At 43.4% G+C, this 14,276-nt stretch overlaps 1 pseudogene; it reads left to right on the top strand.

Moving 5' to 3' along the window:
* Nucleotides 1-585: 585 nt before the first annotated feature.
* LOC102402843 overlaps nucleotides 586-14,276 on the top strand; it is a 122,766-nt pseudogene continuing 109,075 nt past the window's right edge.

Genomic DNA, 14,276 nt, shown 5'->3' on the forward strand with positions numbered 1-14,276 from the left:
TCACATTTTGACCTATTATTGGGTGGCTGCTATTATTCTAAAGACTAGAGATAAGAAGTCTTGACCCACCTCCCTAAACCATGCCCTAAAAGAATTTGATATAGATAGAGAGATAGACTGTTCAAAAATGGATAAATTCAGTAAAATATGAAATAAAATGGTAAGCTGAGAGCCTGAGATGAGAACACATGTTCTCCCTGGCTGCACATAAAAACTAAGGGGAAGTTTTTGAAAAAAATAGAGATGCCTTGTCCCCACACCAGAGCATTGAATTTCCAAGTATAAAATGAGGGTCCAGCATGTATATTAAAAAAAAAAAAATAAAACCTTCCTAGGTGATTCTGATCTGTAGCCAAGTGTTGAGGCCCAATGTGTTTATAGCAGTTCATTCTGCCTATGGGTGTTATGGAACATAGCAGTGAAGAAATGCTTGTTGAACTGAGTCTTGGGTGATGAATAGTAGTTTGAGATCAGAAGGAACTCTAAGCAGAATAGATGGGGGTTTCAAAATCAAGAAGCCAGGCCAGGCCCAGGTTGACCTGGGAATGTGTAAGTGCTCCAGCATGGCAGGAGTGTAAAGGCATCATGCAGGTCTTGTATGTGCAGAAAGCGGGTGTGGAGGGCACGTACACGGGGCAGACAGAACATGAGGGACTAGAGCTCATGGTGAATCCGGCCTGGGTGAGCATTAGGAATCTGATGTGGGCTGGAAGGAGAGATCTGCTCACAGCACCAGAAGTGGAGAGGGCCAAGACCACAGGTGGTGAGCGCCACTGGGCAGGACTTGGAGAGACATTTCTAAGGCAGAAGTCACAGAATTCGACAACTGTGCATACTGTGTTGTCTATTAGTAATTTCAGTTCTGGTAGTTTTTGAACTTTCACTTCTATTTTTTTTCTCAAATAATAAAATCATTCCCTTATATAATCACATATTCCCAGTTATTTTACTCTTTCTCTGTACGCTTAGGGACTAAATGTGAAAAAACAAAACAAAACAAAACTGTCACTATGATAATAGAATGAGGTTGAAAGTGAAAGTGTTAGTCGCTAAGTCATGTCTGACTCTTTGTGACCCCATGGACTATAGCCCCCCAGGCTCCTCTCTCCATGGGATTTCCCAGGCAAGAATACTGGAGTGGGTAACCATTCCCTTCTCCAGGGGATCTTCCCAACCCAGGGATTGAACCCAGGTCTCCTGCACTGCAGGCAGATTGTTAACTATCTGAGCCACCAAGGAAGCCCCTTAGACTGAGATTATATATATATATATATATATATATATATATATTTACTTATATGCATCTGTAGTTTGTATTCACCTATACGTTATTTTTCTTACCATCAACAGTTGCCTTCCCCAGTGCACGTACTGAGGATAAGCCTGTGAGCCCTGTTAGCATGGTATCAGGAGAATTCGCCGAACGCAAACTTTGCCCGTGTTCCATTCCACTCTCGCATTTGACATTTGTGAATGCAGATATGTCTGACAAGTGTAAATAAGGGTGTCACAGCTCAGAGTAGTACCCATTCCCACCTTTCCATTCCTTATCACTCATGTGTTCTGGGGTGAACGTGCTGTTTTAATCTTCTAATATTTTCTCAGTTGGAATTTTTTGAAGGGTAATGCTGTGGTTTCCAAGATGTAGAAATAGATCGTCTCTCTTCTTGCAGAGTTCAGTGCATTTGCAAATACCTTGAGAAGATACCAGCGTGAAAAAAAGGAATGCTTGGTGTTCAGCTTCAGCCAGCGGACAGAAGAGGTGTCTGCCGCACAGTATGTCGAGGTCAGGGAAGTGGCCCCAGGCAGAACTGTGTCATTTCAAAGTGGCACACACCTGGGTGGGGCGGTGGGTAGAGAATAGAGTGCAGTGGTTTTTAACGTGTGGTCCTCTGACCAGCAGGGACATTCCGTCATCTGGGGAACATAGTTCATCTGATTGTTGTGGTGATGTAATTTGATTAGAGGATATAAGTGAAGCACTTAGGATGGTGCCCAGCACATAGCAAACTCTCCCAAATGGTGACCATTACAGTCAAAGTATTTATTCCTGACTCATGCTCATGCACTTATATGCACACACCACCCAGCCGGCGTGCTTCCTCAGGCTACTACCGTCAGTGCCCTCTGCCGCATCCCCCCCGTCCTGGGATTTCTATCCAAGACTTTGCTTTCTCTCTAGGCTGATGGGACTCTTTAGGGCCATCCCCTTTGGCCTTGGCCCCTTTCTCTCTCACTTATCTCTTTAATTCTTTTTCACTGAAGTGAGTCTTAGTTGCAGCACGCAGGATCTTCACTGCCTCCTGTGGGACCCATTATTGCAGCACACGGATGCTCCAGTTGCGGCATGTGGGCTTAGTTGCTCTGTGGCATAGTGGATCTAAATTCTCCTACCAGGGATTGAACCCATATCCCCTGCATTGCAAGGCAAATTCTAAACCACTGGACCACCAGAAAGGCCCCTGTATTTTTCATGACCAATCTGATCACATGGACCACAGCTTTGTCTAACTCAAGGAAACTATGAGCTATGCCATGCAGGGCCGTGTGTAGGTCATGGTGGAGACTTCTGACAATACGTGCTCCACTGGAGAAGGGAGTGGCAAGCCACTTCAGTATTCTTGCCTTAATAACCCCATGAACAGTATGAAAAGGCAAAAAGATAGGACACTGAAAGATAAACTGCCCAGGTTGGTAGGTGCCCAATATGCTACTGGAGATCAGTGGAGAAATAACTCCAGAAAGAATGAAGAGACAGAGCCAAAGCAAAAACAACACCCAGTTGTGGATGTAATTGGTAATGGAAGTGAAGTCCGATGCTGTAAAGAGCAATACTGCATAGGAACCTGGAATGTTAGGTCCATGAATCAAGGCAAACTGAAAGTGGTCAAACAGGAGATGACAAGAGAAAACATTGGCATTTTAGGAATCAGCAAACTAAAAATGGATTGGAATGGGTGAATTTAACTCAGATGACCATTATATCTACTACTGTGGGCAAGAATCCCTTAGAAGAAATGGACTAGCCATCAGAGTCAACAGAAGAGTCCTAAATGCAATATTTGGATGCAATCTCAAAAATGACAGCATGATCTCTGTTCATTTCCAAGGCAAACCATTCACTATCACAGGAATCCAAGTCTATGCCCTGACCAGTAATGCTGAAGTTGAACGGTTCTATGAAGACCTATAAGGCCTTCTAGAACTAACACCCAAAAAAGATGACCTTTTCATTATAGGGGACTGGAATGCAAAAGTAGGAAGTCAAGAAATGCTTGGAATAACAGGCAAATTTGGCCTTGGAGTACAGAATGAAGCAGGGAAAAGGCTAATAGAGTTTTGCCAAGAGAACGTACTTGTCATAGCAAACACCCTCTTCCAACAACACAAAAGAAGACTTTACACATGGACATCACCAGATGGTCAACACCAAAATCAGATTGATTATATTCTTTGCAGCCAAAGATGGAGAAGCTCTATACAGTCAGCAAAAACAAGACCAGGAGCTGACTGTGGCTCAGACCATGAACTCCTTATTGCCAAATTCAGACTTAAATTGAAGAAAGTAGGGAAAACCACTAGACCATTCAGGTATAACTTAATCAAATCTCTTATGATTATACAGTGGAAGTGACAAATAGATTCAAGGGATTAGATCTGATAGACAGAGTGCCTGAAGAACTATGGATGGAGGTTCGTGACATTGTACAGGAGACAGGGATTAAGACCATCCCCAAGAAAAAGAAATGCAAAAAAACAAAATGGCTGTCTGAGGAGGTCTAACAAATAGCTGGGAAAAGAAGAGAAGCAAAAGGCAAAGGAGTAAAAGAAGATGTGCTCATTTGAATGCAGAGTTCCAAAGAATAGCAAGGAGAGATAAGAAAACCTTCCTCAGTGATCAGTGCAGAGAAATAGAGGAAAATAGAATGGGAAAGACTAGAGATCTCTCCAGGAAAATTAGAGATACCAAGGGAACATTTCATGCAAAGATGGGCTCAATAAAGGACAGAAATGGTATGGACCAAACAGAAACAGAAGATACTAAGAAGTGGCAAGAATACACAGAAGAGCTATACAGAAAAGATCTTTATGATCCAGATAATCATGATGGTGTGATCAGTCACTTAGAGCCAGACATCCTGGAATACAAAGTCAAATGGGCCTTAGGAAGCATCACTACAAACAAAGCTAGTGGAGGTGATAGAATTCAGGTTGAGCTATTTCAAATTCTAAAATATGATGCTATGAAAGTGCTGCACTCAACATGCCAGCAAATTTGGGAAACTCAGCAGTGGCCACAGGACTGGAAAAGGTCAGTTTTCTTTCCAATCCCAAAGAAAGGCAATGCCAAAGAATGTTCAAACCACCGCACAATTTCACTCATCTCACATGCTAATAAAGTAATGCTGAAAATTGTCCAAGCCAGGCTTCAACAATATGTGAACCATGAACATCCAGGTGTTCAAGTTGGATTTAGAAAAGGCAGAGGAACAATAGATTAAATTTCCAACATCTGCTGGATCATCGGAAAAGCAAGAGAGTTCCAGAAAAACATCTACTTCTTCTTTATTGACTATGCCAAAGCCTTTGACTGTGTGGATCACAACAAACTGTGGAGAATTCTTCAAGAGATGGGAATACCAGACCACCTGACCTGCCTCCTGAGAAATCTGTATGCAAGTCAAGAAGCAACAGTTAGAACTGGACATGGAACAACAGACTGGTTCCAAATCAGGAAAGGAGTACGTCAAGGCTGTATATTGTCACCCTACTTATTTAACTTATATACAGAGTACATCCTGAGAAATGCTGGCTGGTTGAAGCATAAGCTGGAATCAAAATTTCCAGGAGAAATTTCAATAACTTCAGATATGCAGATGATACCACCCTTATGGCAGAAAGCAAAGAAAAACTAAAGAGCCTCTTGATGAAAGTGAAAGAGGAGAGTGAAAGAGTTGGCTTAAACCTCAACATTCAGAAAACTAAGATCATGGCATCTGGTCCCATCACTTCATGGAAGATTGATGGGGAAACAGTAACAGACTTTATTTTGGGGGGCTCGAAAATCACTGTAGATGGTGACTGCAACCATGAAATTAAAAGACAGCTGCTCCTTGGAAGAAAAGTTATGACCAACCTAGACAGCATATTAAAAAGCAGAGACATTACTTTTCCAACAAAGGTCCATCTAGTCAAGGCTATGGTTTTTCCAGTAGTCATGTATGGATGTGAGTGTTGGACTATAAAGAAAGCTGAGTGACAAAGAATTGATGCTTTTGAACTGTGGTGTTGGAGAAGACTGTTGTGAGTCCCTTGGACTGAAAGGAGATCCAACCAGTCCATCCTAAAGGAAATCAGTCCTGAATGTTCATTGGAAGGACTGGTGCTAAAGCTGAAACTCCAATCCTATGGTCACCTGATGCAAAGAACTGACTCATTTAAAAAGACTCTGATGCTGGGAAAGACTGAAGGCAGGAGGAGAAGGGGATGACAGAGGATGAGATGGTTTGATGGTATCAGCGACTCAATGGACATGAGTTTGAATAAACTCTGGGAGTTGGTGATGGACAGGGAGGCCTGGCACGCTGCAGTCCATGGGGTCGCAATGGGTCAGACATGCCTGAGTGACTGAACTGCACTGTGCTTTCAGCCTCTGCTTTGGGAAGGACCCCCCAACACTAGTTGGTCAAGAACTAGGCCTGAATCCATAGTATGGAGCAAGAGTGAAGTCTGGCGTCTCCTTAGAATTTTGGGCCTTATACATAGGGCTGGTGTGGACAGGTCACCCGTGTCTCAGAGCCTCCGTTCCCCTGAGAGTTAGAGCCTCTGAGCCTCGGCTCCCCTCAAGCATGCCTTGACCGTGGCGGCTGTATGTGTTTGTGAAGGTCCTGCCTTGTGGCACGTTTACTCTCCCTCTCCTTCTCTTTCCCTTACAGTTTTATGGCGCCTTTCCCAGCAGCAGAACGTTATGCACGATTTTGTGATGACAGCCGCTTACCACAGAGCCATCCTGCAGAACCACACTGACCTTAGAAACAAGATAATACTGGCATCAGGTTACTCATGTCAAACCATTTTAAGAAGCCTTATCAAAAACTGGACTCAAAATTCAGCTTTAACTATATACCTAATGGAAGGAATGAAAAGCAGATATGGAAATAACCATTTGTACATGAATGATCATAACAGCACTGTTCACATTAGTCAGAAAGTGGGAGAATTCCAAATGCCCATCAACTGATGAATAGATGACCAAAACATGGTATATCCATATAGTGGAATATTGTGAATATTGCTTATATTTATAGAGAAGGCAATGGCAACCCACTCCAGTACTCTTGCCTGGAAAATCCCATGGTTGGAGGAGCCTGGTGGGCTGCAGCCCATGGGGTCACCAAGAGTCGGACAAGGCTAAATGACTTCACTTTCACTTTTCACTTTCATGCATTGGAGAAGGAAATGGCAACCCACTCCAGTGTTCTTGCCTGGAGAATCCCAGGGATGGGGGAGCCTGGTGGGCTGCCGTCTATGGGGTCACACAGAGTCGGACACGACTGAAGCGACTTAGCAGCAGCAGCTTATATTTATATTGTTCATAAAAAGGAATGTAATGCTGATACACGCTGCAATGCGGATGAACTACGAAAACATGCTCAGTGAAAGAAGCCAGTTACAAAGCTCATATGATTCCATATATAGGAAATATCCAGAATAGAAATCCATGGAGAGAAGGCATGCTAGTGATTCCCAGGGGCCGGGGGAAAGGGACTTGGGGCGTGACTGCCTAGTGGGTACAGTGCCTTTTGTGAGGGGCTGAAGGTGTCTTGCTAGATGTAATGGCTGCATATCATAGTGAACGTACCAAAACCCACTGAATTGGACACTTTAAAATGGTTAATAGCTAATTGTATGTTATATGAATTTTACCTCAAAAGGGAGTTAAGCTTTGAGTGCCTGGAACTGGAGAGGCTGAATGCACTGTGTTTTGATGCACAGAACAGGTTAGGAGCTTTATTGCTACATAATGAATAGCTCTTATTGTATCACTTTACTTCACTTTTTTTTTCATAGACTCCATAAGTGCCTGCATTTATTTCCTTCACAAAATGGATCTGAATGATGAATGATTGCTAACACACGGTACAAGTGTTGTCCATTATTTTCCTACCTGTTAAACAGCCAAAGTGTTCCAAATACTATATAGCTCATCTCAGAAAACAAGATCAGGGGTCAGTGAATCAGCAGTCCTGGAATCTAGTTTCATATTTTCCCACTTACTAGCTTTGTGATCTTAGGCAAAGCATTAGATTTCTCTGAGCCTCAGAATCTCATCTCCTGCCATAGTCACTGTGGATCAGTGGCCTTTGAGATTTGCAGCATTAATTCTGTAGAAGGAATGTGGTAGAATAGTGAAATCAGGAGCTCATCCCTGTGTTCACACATGTTTGCAAAGTTGTATAGCTGCTCCTTTCATGAACAGATAGTTTCGGTTTTTGTCCTTCATCTCTGTGCAATCCTTGGGATGTATTTCGATCAGTAGAATATGACAAAGATGACGTTGTGTGCATTTCAGAGCCTCCGTCTTCATGAGACTTCTGGCTTCATTCACCCTCTTGGCACACTGAGACCACAATAATGACAATAAGCCCCGTCTAGCTCACTTGAGATTGGGAGGTCAGGTGGAGAAGTGAGGCAGTCCAGTCAGTAGCCAGTACCAACTGCCAGGCTGATGAGTGAGGCCAGGCTGGACCTTCCTGTCCAACCACCTCTCCAGCTGAATGCAGGAACAGGAGTGAATCCAGGCAAGACCCTTAGAGAAACTGCCCAGCCTTCCCACAGAGCTGGGAGAAATAATATATTGGTTCTAGTGTAAACTACTAAATCCTGATGTAGTTTATGGTGGTGAAATAGTTAATTAAAGCAGAGAAAAGACACATAGAAAAATAGTGACACAGAGGTGCCCAGCTTGAAGTTGGTTTGTTTTCTGCTCTCATGTCCATTCTGCTATTGAACCCATCAGAAAACTTTTAATTTTGGTTATTGACTTTTTCAGTTCTAAAATTTCCATTCGGCTCTTCTTTATGGCATGTATTTCTTGACTGAGACCATTTATTTTTCCCTTGAATCAGTAGTGTTTACGATTGATGCTTGGAGCTTTTGTTATAATAGTGACTTGAAAGATTTGCCAGATAATTCTAACATCTGTGTCACTGCTGTGTTCACTGCAGTTAATTATCTGTTCCCAGGAAATTGGTACTTCCCTCAGTCTTCCTGTGGCAGGGAATTTTGGGTTGTTTTACATACATCTTGGTTATTATATTAGGAGACCCTGGGTCTTGTTTAAAGCCTATAGAGAGTGTTGATATTTCCGGTTGAGGATTCATTCAGCCTGGTTAGGCTCACACCACTAGTTGATCTGCTGGGAGCTCTGGTTTCCACGTCATTTCACCTTTCAAAGTCTTCACGGTGCCATCTGGCTCTATCCCATGTGCATGTCACCCAGTGGTCAGTCTGGCACCTCGGTAGAGTTCTCAGAGTTTTGATGTGCTAATTAAGATCAGATCCGTGCATGTACAGTTTGAGGGTGAATGTTGGGGTTTCTTTGCCCAGTTCCTTCCTCTCCATGTCTCCCTGGTACTTTCTGGTTCCCTGGGACCGCTTTTTAGTCTCTGGCCAAAAGGCTCCCTCTGCCACGCCTGTCCATGTCCTTGCCTAGGTATCACCAAGCAGAGAGAGAACAAAGAGAGGAAAGGAAGCAATGGGGCTTGGTCCCTGCCTTTCGGATCTGTGGCACCACTGAAGGCAGAGGAAGTGTCCCTTCTCTTATAGTGTGGGCTGATGTGATGATATGACTCCTTAAGATTTCTGGGCTGGAACATAGAAGAAGGGCGAAAAGGGAAAAGGAAAGGTAGGGAGAGGAAAAGAAAAAAAAAAGAGCAAGGGAAAAACTAGAATTTTCACACTCTCTTTGGGCATTAGGGGTTCCCTTCTCCCAGCTAGAGCTCTCTTGCCTGCACCCTGGCCTCCTCAGCTGGTGTGTTGAGTTCAGGCCCCAGTTGAGGGTAAGAAGATACATGGCTCAGTAGTATTTGAAACTCTGATCATCTTCCCCAGTCTCCCCAACTCTGTTGACTTTTCAGAGGCTTCAGGTAGCTGCTCCATGCATTCTGTCCAGGTTTTATAGCTGCATTTAGTGAGACAGTCAGAGTGAGGTGGGCTTTCTCTGACTTACCCAAAACTAGACATTTTCAAAAAGTCAAACATAGGTACTCTGGTAGGCAAGAGAAGAAGGTATGACCAGAAATGGCCATATCTAATCAAAGGGTCTCATGTGTTGAGGTACCAGGACCCTTCCTCTGCCAGTGGGCATTCCTGGTTAACAGTGAGGAAGTAAACATTCCTACTGAGCAGGATCATTTATGATAGGTAGGCATGATGAGGACAGAAGGACAAAGCTTGTTTCTTCTGACACCCTACCTGGTATTCAGAATTGTGGATAAGCAGTCTAACTGACCTAAGTCTTAGCATTATCTTGACAGTTGGTATAATTCAGCTCTCAACTGTTGGTTGCTTCTCGATGGTTTGAAGAGGTTTCTTGAAAGTAAAACTTTTGGGAAATTTCTCTCCTTCTGAAATTTAATCTCTAATCTGTTTTCTTTAATCTGTAGCCTATTTTCTGTATTATCTATAATCTGTTTTTAATTCTTATTGTAAACTTTAAAGACCACTCTCCAAACTACTACTAATCTTCATTTGATGAGTTTTTCACAGAATCTCACAGGGATTTTGTCACTTTACTATTTCATTTGTATTTCTTTTCATCTATGAAAATAAAAATATTGACCAGATCTTCTCTAAAGTCACTCCCTCCTCTAACCTTATTGGATTTTATGAAATACTTTCTTCTTGCCAGCCTGGAATGGGTTTTTCTGACAGTGAAATAAAATAGGCATCCATCTGTTGGGGTTTATGAAGGTGATAACTAATGACATGTTTGATAATTAATTATATCCCTTTCCCCCTCTGAATTCTGAACCAGTTTAGAAATAGACACAGATGTCAGGTAGAAATCACAGTATCAGCTTTATTGTTGGCAATGCTATTTGCAGTATGGGGCTTGGACATGTGTCCAAGGTTCCCACCCATTTTCTCCCAAATTAAACTTTTCCACTCACTTGTGTTCTGAATGTCTGGTCTACCCAGACAGGTCCTGAGCCCACCCAGCAAGCTTCCACATGGGAGACTCAAGAACACATGCTTGGGCAGAGGGTAGACAGGCTGGCCCTTCCAAGTACAGTGCCCTGCACAGGCTGGCCTCTTCCAAGTACAGTGCTCTGCGAGCTCAGACTGGTTTCCAGCATCACCAGGCAGATAGGTCACTTCTGTTAAGAGGTAAAAAGAGGAAGGGGAGGTGAGCTCTCTTGTTTCCAGCCCTGTCCACTCCTGAAAGTATCTCCTCCCCTCTGACAACTGAAAGAACAAGTTATCCCAGTTGTAATGTCCCAGGAATCCCCTCAGTCCCAGACAAACCAGGATGGTTGGTCACCCTAACTCCAGACCTACCAGATCCACCACAAACCCCAGAATGTTTTAAAGTCCTTTTTTGTTTGCTTCATCATACTGAAAACCATCCTAGAATAACCCCTTGAGTCCATGGAGGATGCTACCTTTTTACTAAGTTCTTGTTTTCTTGCTCATTGAAACTGATTACCTAAAAGGGCTTGGGTTTAGAATGATAAATTTTTTTGTTGTTTTTCAGTCATTAAGTCGTGTCTGACTCTGCAACTCCATGGACTGCAGCATACTAGGCTTCCCTATCCTTCACTGTCTCCCAGGCTTTGCTCAAACTCATGTCCAGTGACTCAGTGATGCCATCCAACCATCTCATCCTCCTTCTGCCTTCAGTCTTTCCCACCATCAGGGTCTTTTCCATCCCAGTGCCTACTATTTATTGAAGAACTTAGTATATGCAAGCACCACACCAAGAGCTAGCTTTTCATACACTATTTCCTAGTTCAGGATGCTGTAACAAAATACTCTAGACAGCATGTCTTAAGCGTGTCTTAACACAGCATTGATTTCTTATAGTCCAAGATCATTGTTGCTGTAGAGCTGGTGACTGAGGGTTCTTTCCTGGTTTGTGGACAGCAACCTTCTTGCTGTGTCCTCACATAAGAGGGAGAGGAAGCAAGCCATCCTCTGTTTCCTCTTATAAGGACACTAATCCCACCATGAGGACTCTGCTCTTGTGACCTAATCACCACCCAAAGGCCATGTATTCAAATTCCTTCACCTTGGGGGTTGGGGTATCAACCTGTGGATTTTGGAGGGCACAAAAATTCAGTTGCAGCAGTTTTTTTTTTTTAATCATTACAGCTTAATTAAAGACTAGTACTTTTGCCATTTTAGAGATGAGAGAGCTAAGACTTGGGAATGTTGATAATTTACCTGAATTTATACAACTAATAAATGAGAAGGCCAGAAGTTGAACCCAGTTAGTGCACATAACCTGTGGAAGGGAGGTTGCTCATGGGAATGTTGGCTGAAATCCAAAGAGAGACTTGTTTCTCTGGGCTTAGGATGGAATGATTGTGGTTACTTAAAACATCCCCATGCATGTATGAGGCAGCATTGTCCCATGGTTAAATTCGTGGGTTTTGGGGCCAGAGCTCTGAGTTCAAACTCCAACTTGGCCACTTACTGTGCACCTGCCATAGACCTTTATCCTGTTTGCCTTGAGATCTTTACAGGTTATCTACCATCTCTGGGCTTCCATTTCCTTGTCTGTGAGAGCAACAGTTACTTCCTAGAGTCCTTGTGAGATCAGGATGATACACTGCATAGGAAGTGCTCAGTACATGGCCTCAAATATCATTTCAGTCCTTAGTAGCAAGTATTATTGTTATCAATGGTCTCAGGGATGGTACTGAAGTTTCCACCTCAGCAATAATTTTAAATCTTTCGAATCTTGATTTTTCATTCTGCCTCTTCCATGCTGTTTTAATGAAAATCCTTCCTTGGCAGGAGCACTGCTGGCTGAGAACTCCATTTGGAATCTGTCCAAGAAACTGACCCTGCTGGAACCCACTCCACTGCCCTCCTCAGAGTTTCTGTTAATTGCCATCTGGCTATTCTTAGTGTCTGAGTATGCGTTCGGAACAAGCAGGGAAAGTCCATCCTGCTGAAGGTGTGGGGCTATATGAGCCGTAGGGTTTTAATTTGGAAATGTTTTGACACTTCATTTGTCAGGGCACCAGTTGCTGGAAACTTGTGAGAGTAAGCAGGAGCTGGGAGCTTATTATTTAAAAAAAAATCATCATTTTCAGTAAAGGAGAGAATCCCCAGGTGCTTCGTGCATCCACAAGTGAGGTGGACTTAGATGGAAGGGATTCAGGGATTTAAAGGCTTAAAAGAAAACGTAAATAACTACAACAAACATGCAAAGCCACCTGTTCGGATTGTCAGATGATGTGCAGATTCGCAGAGCCTCAGCTTCTGGCTTGTCCGGTGTGAGTTTTCTTTGGTGTGAACTTATCATCAGTCTGGTCGAATATCTGTACCTGATCCTGCTCTGAAATTCTCTGACTTTAAAACACTGCTGCTGCTTTATTTGTTCAGCCTGGTGCATGAATGAGGGCCAGTCTTCATCACAGAGGGAGTAAAGGCCTCAGCACATGCCTGCCAGATAGTCATGTTGATACCTGTTAAAACAGGTCTCACTTCCTGAAAAAAAAGTTAAACTGTCTAATGAGGTATGAAGCACAGGCAGAAAGCTGTACATATTTAATGTATACAACTTGATGAGTTTGGAGATATGCATACACCCATGAGGGGCTTCCCATGTGGCTCAACGGTAAAGAATCTGCCTGCCAATGCAGGAGACGCAGGAAACTCGAGTTCGATCTATGATTTGGAAAGATCCTCTGGAGGAGGGTATGGCAACCCATTCTAGTATTCTTGCCTGGAGAATCCCAGGGACAGAGAAGCCTGGTGGGCTACCGTCCAAGGGGTTGCAAAGAGTTGGACATGACTGAGCATGTACACATGCAGCTATGGTATTGGTAACTATAGGCACTGAGCTGTGAAATAGATGTCTAGGAAGTAAGAATGATTCATCCTCCATAACTGAAACTTTGTACCTTTTGACTAATACTTTCCTGTTTTCCTCTCTCTCCAGCCACTGGCAACAACCACCATTCTACTCTGCTTCTATACTATGCTTCATATATGCAAAATCATGCAGTATTCATCCCTCTGTGTCTGACTTATTCCACTTAATATAATGTCCTCCAGGTTCATCCATGTTGTTGCACATGGGATGCACGATGCATGCATGCATGCTCAGTCATGTCCTACTCTCTGCAACCTCATGGACTGTAGTCCCCCAGGCTCTTATGTCCATAGGATTTTCCAAGCAAGGATACTGGAGGGTGTTACCGTTCCCTTCTCCAGGGGTTCTTCCCAACCCAGGGATCGAACCCATGTCTCCTGCATAGGCGGGCGGATTCTTTACCACCGAGCCACCTGGTAAGCCCCATGTCACACATGGCAAGATCTCCTTTTTAAAGACAATATAATATTCCATTGTGTGTGTATACCACATTTTCCTTATCCATTCTTCAAATCCTGCACTTCTCACTCCTGAGTATTGTTAACCATTGACAGCAGAATCCTCATTTAGAGCTATGTAGGAAAGTGGGAAGAAAGGAAGTGACTCCTGCTAGGTGCTTTGCATATCTTCTCTTGTTATAATCCTTGTATGTTAGTCAGGGTTCTTAGCTGCCAGCATTAGAAACCAACTCTGCTAACTTAAGAAAATAAAGAGCAAAAAAAGAAAAAGGAATTTCCTAAAAGTATGCAGATCATCAGATAACTAGGCATGGAGGCTACAAGACCAAAAATAATTTCCAAAATCATGCTATAGAATTGATCTCTGGGAGACATCAGTGTAGCCAGATACACCCCAGCATACATTGCCTCACCCAATACTACCCTTGAGTGATGGCCTTAGAACCTTTCTCTGTTGCGCTGCTGGAACCTGGAGATGGCCTTGATCCAGCAGCGTGGATTCTGTGTGCAAAGTGCATCTTATCTGTAGAGCCTCAGTCATGCCGCAGGGATGCTGGGAAAGAGCATGAGACCCCTGCAGCTTCCCAGGTTGGAGGTGTGTGCCTCCAAAGTGGGCCATTCCCCAAGCAAAGAAAGAGGGTGCTGATGAGAGTTCAGAGAGGCACCAAAGAATGATAAGCGCCAACCACACCACCTGACAAATTCAA

The sequence above is a fragment of the Bubalus bubalis genome, chromosome 3 (genome assembly GCF_019923935.1).
Source record: "Bubalus bubalis isolate 160015118507 breed Murrah chromosome 3, NDDB_SH_1, whole genome shotgun sequence".
Lineage (NCBI taxonomy): Eukaryota > Metazoa > Chordata > Mammalia > Artiodactyla > Bovidae > Bubalus > Bubalus bubalis.